The 6,553-nt window shown below is 36.2% G+C and overlaps 1 pseudogene; it reads right to left on the bottom strand.

The window, feature by feature from the left end:
- Positions 1-3,160: 3,160 nt before the first annotated feature.
- On the bottom strand, positions 3,161-3,998 carry LOC110314441 (annotated as a pseudogene).
- Between the last annotated feature and the right edge of the window lie 2,555 nt (positions 3,999-6,553).

Genomic DNA, 6,553 nt, shown 5'->3' with positions numbered 1-6,553 from the left:
AGTGGGTGGGTAGGGGAGCAGAGGTGGGGGGAGGGGTATAGGAAACTTTTGGGATAGCATTTGAAATGTAAATAAAGAAAATAATAATAATAAAAAAATATATATAGGAAAAAAAAAAAAAGAAAACAAGTTAACCATTCCATTTATTGAGAATTCACTTACCATTCAGTGGATTGCTTAGATATGTAGGATTCAGTTTTTAGTACACATACAAGGTTGTATATCAATTACTACTAATTTCAGAACATTTTCCATTACCATAGAAAAAGAAACCCAATATTCATTCTCATCTCTCCTCTATGGATTTACCTACTCTAGATATACCAAATAAATGGAATTTTTATAATACACGACCTTTTGTTTGGCTTCTTCATTTAGAATAGAATTTCAAGGTTTCTCCATAGTCTACCAGCCTTCAAATTAATTTCAGTTGTGCTTTTAGATTTCAGAATTTCTTTTCATTTTCTGTTTATAATTTCAAAATTATTGTTTAATATCTATTTAATAAAACAGGTGTTTTGAAATATATTTTATTAGTTCTTTGAGTATTTAATATATACTTTGGTCATTTTCAACCCCTTCCCCAACTCCTTTTAGATTATTTGCCAACAGCTTCTCTGGTGGGGTGGGTTCACTTTCCCTTTCCATGCAGAGCTCTAGTCTAGCTTAGGCTTGCACAGGTCTTTTGCTGTCACAACCACTGTGAGTTCATATACATAACTAAGTGAACATAATATTAACCTGACATTTATACTCATATATTAATAAACAGAGACCCACAACTGACTATGGTGTGGAGAAAAAGACTGGGAATCTCTTATTCTAGTCTTTTCTAGATCAAATCCATTATGGTAAGGTAATATATTCCATATGATTTCGATTGTTTTATAATTGGTAGAATTTGTTTTATAGCCCAAGAAGCAATCTAGGCTCCTGTCTTTGATACACATATTTCCATTCATCTGAATTCTCTATGCACTAATTTGAGAACTAATTATTTGCACAAGAATTCCCCATTCATTATTTCCACTTTACTTCAGTAGCTACAGTCAAAGTCTAAAGGAATGGTAAGTTTCTTAAATTTCTTCTGCTTTATATGTGTTTGAGGATGTGCGTGGAACACACTGCTAATGTGAATTTCAGGACAAGAGACAGCATTTCTTAGCTGTAATTTATATAATTGCCTGCAGGTGGTAGCAAAGCAACACAAAAAAATCAACTCCTTTTCCTACATCCTTTGTTTCAGTTTGGGGTGTGTGTGTGCCTGTGCGTGCGTGCGTGTGTGTGTGTGTGTGTGTGTGTGTGTGTGTGTGTGTGTGTGTGTGTGTGTGTGTGTGTGTGTTTGCTTGTTTGTTGTGGTTTTGTTTTGATATAGGGTTTCTCTGTGTAGCCCTGGCTGTCCTGGACTGTCCTGAACTAGCTTTGTAGATGAGGCAGGCCTCCAACTCACAGAGCTCCACCTGCCTCTGCCTCTCACTGGATTAAAGGTGTGCATCAGCAAGCCTGGCCACCTTGCCCTGGCCATCGTTTGTGTTTTAAAGAAACAGAAATGAGTGTTTTCTGCTGCCTTGAAAGCTGGTAAACTCGCTTGGAAAATATCCCTTTTAAATATGTTTGCCAAGTTTGGAAATGAAAAAGATTTATTATTTGTAAGTGCCATTTACCAATGGTAGGCTAAGTTTACATTTGCATGTTTTATTGGCTATTTTTCCCCTCTAATTTATCTATTTGTTTTTATTGTTCATTTTCCTGTTCAAGGTTAAGAGAAAAACTCTGCTTTTCCTATCTTACCGTTATTAAAGTAATACATCTCATTATGGAAAATTAAAAATACTAGAATCACTCTAAAAAGAAAAAACCCTACATAGTACCATTATTACCATCTTAATACATTTTACTGATTCCTATATTATTAATGTGTTGGTGGGATATTGTGAGCTTAAATTATTTATATTGTCCAGTTTATTTCCAAATTTCTAAATAAAATTGATCGAGACCCTCTGTCTTACTAGACTTGTTCTGTATGTCCTTTAAGTCAAAAATTTTAAATGTGAGGTACTACCTGAAAAAGAAAGTGAAGAGTGGTAGAGGAAGATACTTGACATGGAACTCTGGCCTCTTCATGCATATATGTATATGTATACACACACACACACACACACACACACATACACTTAAAATAGTAAAGTTTTATGCAAGCTATGATAACTTGAAATTGCTATACTTATTTGTGGAGAAGTTACATAAAATAATTAGTTTTCTGTGCATGGAACAATAACTGATGAAAAATGAGCCTATGAATTTGAAAAAGAGCAAGGAGGAGTAAACTGTATGGGAGCATTTGGTGGGAGGGAAAGGAAGAGGAAAATGGTGTAATTAGTCACAACGTAGAAAAGAAATGGGGATGATGAGATGGTTCAGCAGTTAAGAGCACTGATTGCTCTTCCAGAGGTCCTGAGTTCAATTCCCAGCAACCACATGGTGGCTGACAACCACCTGTAATGGGATTTGGTGCCCCCTTCTGGCATGCACGTGAACATGCAGATAGGGAACATACATAAAAAAGTATACAAAAATAAATTAAAAAATAAAATACTTAGTCCTCACATCCAAGAATATAACTTGTATCTTTCTTATTTGTTGATCTACCTCCTTTTATCAATTCTACCTCATAGTTCCAAGGACAACTTTCAGGAATAGTGTTCTTAAACCACGTGAGTCCCTCTGGCAATGGGCAGAGGCCTCTGGGTGAAGAATAGCATCCTTTTTAAACACAGAATATATAAACCTCTTGCCCTAAAATCACTGTATTAAACCTAGTTTCTAGAACTATCCAAACTTCCTTTTAAACTTGATTAAATTTCTTACAAACTTAAATATTTTCTTTTGCAAACATATCCAAAATACCAAGCTTCATTTTATAATTTTATTTATGTATCACAATGTCCTGAACTTTTCAGGATACCTTCCTCTAAGGTACACAGCTTATATCTTTCCTCCTTTTAAAACATTTATCTTTCCATATTGTCATTCTTAAAGATATTCTATGGAGTGGTATATAGCTCAGGAATCGAGCATATTTGAGGGCATGAGTAGGATCCCATCACCAAAACAAAAGAAAACTATAAACTTCTGCAGCAGTTTGTCATCTCAGTGACGCTCACTCTCTCATTGTCCTGTCCTCAGATGAAACTGGCTGCAGCTCATTCAGCAGCTGCTGGCTGCAGTTTCTCCACTTATTTTACTAACAACTTTATCTCAGGCAGGTTATTCTTTATTCTATACATTTTGACTAGTTTTTTCTCCTTTTATTGGATATCTTCCTTATTTACATTTCGAATGTTTTCCCCCTTCCAAGTCTCCCCTTTGGAAACTCCTTACCCCATGCCCCCTCCTTTGCCTCTATGAGGGTGCTCCCCCACCTACTCACCCACTCCTGCCTTCCCACCCTGGCATCCCTCTACACTGGGGCATTGAACCCCCTCAGGCCCAAGGGCCATTCCTACCACTGATGTCCAGCAAAGCCATCCTCTGAAGAAGGTCGTCCTTCTCTTGAACCTGCTTTGCCAATCTTGCTTTTTCTTCTTTTAAGCTTTCTTTAGTATTCTGCACAGAATCGTTTTGGATGGCACTGGATGACACAGTATCAAATGATTTAGATTGGGGTGCACTTTTATTCTCCAAGCTATTCTTTTCAGATTCGTTGTCTATGTGTTCCAAACTTTCTTGGAATTCTGAGCAGTTTTCTTCTTTTGAGGGTGCCCCTGGTTCTGCAAAGGTCTGATCGTCTTCTTCATTCTCTGCTTAAGTAACTTCACCACACTACAAAAAGAACAAGATGTTTTCGCTCCTCTTTCCTTAAGTGTTGCACTCAAAGGTTGTTTTCCTGAACTATTTGTATGGGGTGATGGTGGATTCCCATGGGCCTGAATCAATGCTGAATCTGACAGGCCTTCCACCTTGGAAGTGAACTCCTGATTTCCTTCTTCCTCAGCCATGTCCACAGCAGACACACAGCCAGGGAAGACACACAGTCAGCAATATAGCAGTATATAGACTGCCCTCTGAGGCAGGGCCAGGGCCTGTGATTGCAGTTTTAAAGCCATGTCTATCCCATGCAGTATCTGAGTCATCTCAGACATTACTTTTGTTTTCTAAACCCCTTTACTGTGTATGGATCACATCTTGTCTCTTTTGTGTTCCATACTTTTGTCTAAATTTGCTATTTTTCGCTAGCATGTTGTAACAACTTTGGAGGTATTTCCCCACCACCACCTGTCTGGGGCGTGCCTATATCGACACTCACCTATGTCTTTATTTCATGATTTGGCTAGACAGTTTTGGTTGTCTCCCCTGCTGTATGAACCATTACTACCAGTCCTTAGGCTCAGGTGACAGTGGTTTTATCTGTGCTCTATTTTTCTTCATTGAACTTTCCACTAAGCTGATGCTCTGCCTTTGATATATCACAGAGGTACCACTAATTTGACAAAGCTCCACAGAGATCTTAGGCTGAGCTAATTACATTTAGGTCATTTACATAGTCCCTCCCTCCCTCCCTCCCTCCCTCCCTCTGTCTCTCTTCTTGTGTGTGTGTACACATGTGCTTATATGTGTATATGCATAATATCTTAGGGTTTCTACTACTGTAATAAAGCACCATGATTTGATTTCATTTTACACATAAAATTGTATGTGTGCAGGGCAAGAACTCAAGACAAGAACCTGGAGGCAGAAACTGATGCAAAGACCATGGAGAAACACTGCTTACTGGCTTGTTCAACCTTCTTTCTTGTAGCATCTGGGACCACTAGCCCAGTTGTAGCACCAGCAGGTGTAGCAGTGCGCTACACCTCCATCTATCAAACCATGGGCTGCATCTATAGGAGTAATTCCATAAGATTGTAGTGTAGCTTAAAAGTTCTTATTTTGCCTAGCGTTGCCTCAGCCATTGCAACAGCATTATAACAATCATTATGTTTGTGAATGCTAGTACAAACAAATCTACTATGTAATTTCTGTTATTAGAGTGTATACTCTATGCACTTTTAAGAAGAAACAGCCTGCAGCAGAGTAATACATCTTGTGTTTGCCTGGTGTCTTGAATGCATGTAGTTTAAGTACAGTCTGGTGTTCACAAAAATCATTTAACAACACGTTCTCAGGAGCAAGTCGTGACAGGCATATAGAACAGTCTTAATTATATTAAATTTGTTGTGTATTTTTATATAATCCATAGATAATATTTAGGGAAAATGAGTTAAATAGTTCACAGCAGTAATCTGTATGTTACAGAGCTGTTATTTTCTCGTTAGTCATAGAAGTCTAGCTTGTCAAGTTTTCAATGATTTCATGAATTGCTGTGTAAATAAAAAACCTTCAGAGTTCTTTCTGAAAAATATTTACAAAGAATCAGTACCATTGTATGCTATGATCACAAGTCTATGAAAATCTGTCTAGAAAAAATATGGTATGTTGGGAATTAAATAAAATCTCTATTGAGTACTGAGAGTTATACTTGCAATATTGGATACAGTTATACTTGCAATATTGGATACGTTGGATACAACATACAATGGTATGCCCATTTTAGGCTACTATAAGGTTGATTTGTTTTTGTAATTTATTTAACTTTTAAATAAACATACATATGTTCATTTTGGCAGTATACATACTCAAATTAACAATAATCCAGAATAGATATATTAGCATTACTACTACACAAAGATGATATACAAATTCTTCAAACATTCCATATTTAGAATAAATAAATAAGTAAATGAAATTAGCATACAAGATATAAGGATCATTATAGCATTTTCATATATTTCTTGTTCTTATTGGTGTGCTCCCTCCATAGACTTTTCTCACATTTTATATGCTATCACATCACTCTGGTGACTATTTCTGTTGTGCAGAAGTTTTTCTTTATCTTACTTTCTTTTTTTTTTTTCTTTGATTTGAGACAGAATATTATGTAACAGAGGGTGGCCTCCAGCTCACTAGCTTAAGATGATTTTAAACCCCTGATTCTCCTGTCATAAGCTTATGAGTACTGGGATTACACGTGTGTACCACTATGCCTGATTAATGCAGTGCTAGGGACCAAACATAGAGCCTCAGGCATACTAATAAGACACAGAGTCACATTTTAATTCCATGCAATTCATTTGTCATTCCTTGGAGTCATTGCTTGTGCTATTGGAGTTCTTTTTTTAGTATTTCTTGCCTATGATTGTATCTTGAAGATTTAACTCTTTGTTTTCCACTAAAAATTTGAAGGTTTAACTAGAAGATAAACAGGCTTTTTATTCTCATGTGCAAGAAAACTTGATATTATTAAAATAGTTGCATTATTGAATTGATTAGCCCAATCACAATCAAAATCCCAATGGTATTTTTCACAGAACTAAAAAAATAATAATAATAATTTAAACAGTCCTATAATTCATATGGAAGCACAAAAGACAGTGCAATTCTTTTTTTTTTTTTTTTTTTTTTTTTTTTAGAATTTTTTTTTTGTTTGGTTGTTTTTTTCCGAGACAGGGTTTCT

Source organism: Mus pahari, chromosome X (genome assembly GCF_900095145.1).
Source record: "Mus pahari chromosome X, PAHARI_EIJ_v1.1, whole genome shotgun sequence".
Classification (NCBI taxonomy): domain Eukaryota; kingdom Metazoa; phylum Chordata; class Mammalia; order Rodentia; family Muridae; genus Mus; species Mus pahari.
Note: the sequence above shows the minus strand (reverse complement) of the source record. Positions and strands in the feature narration are given on the sequence as shown.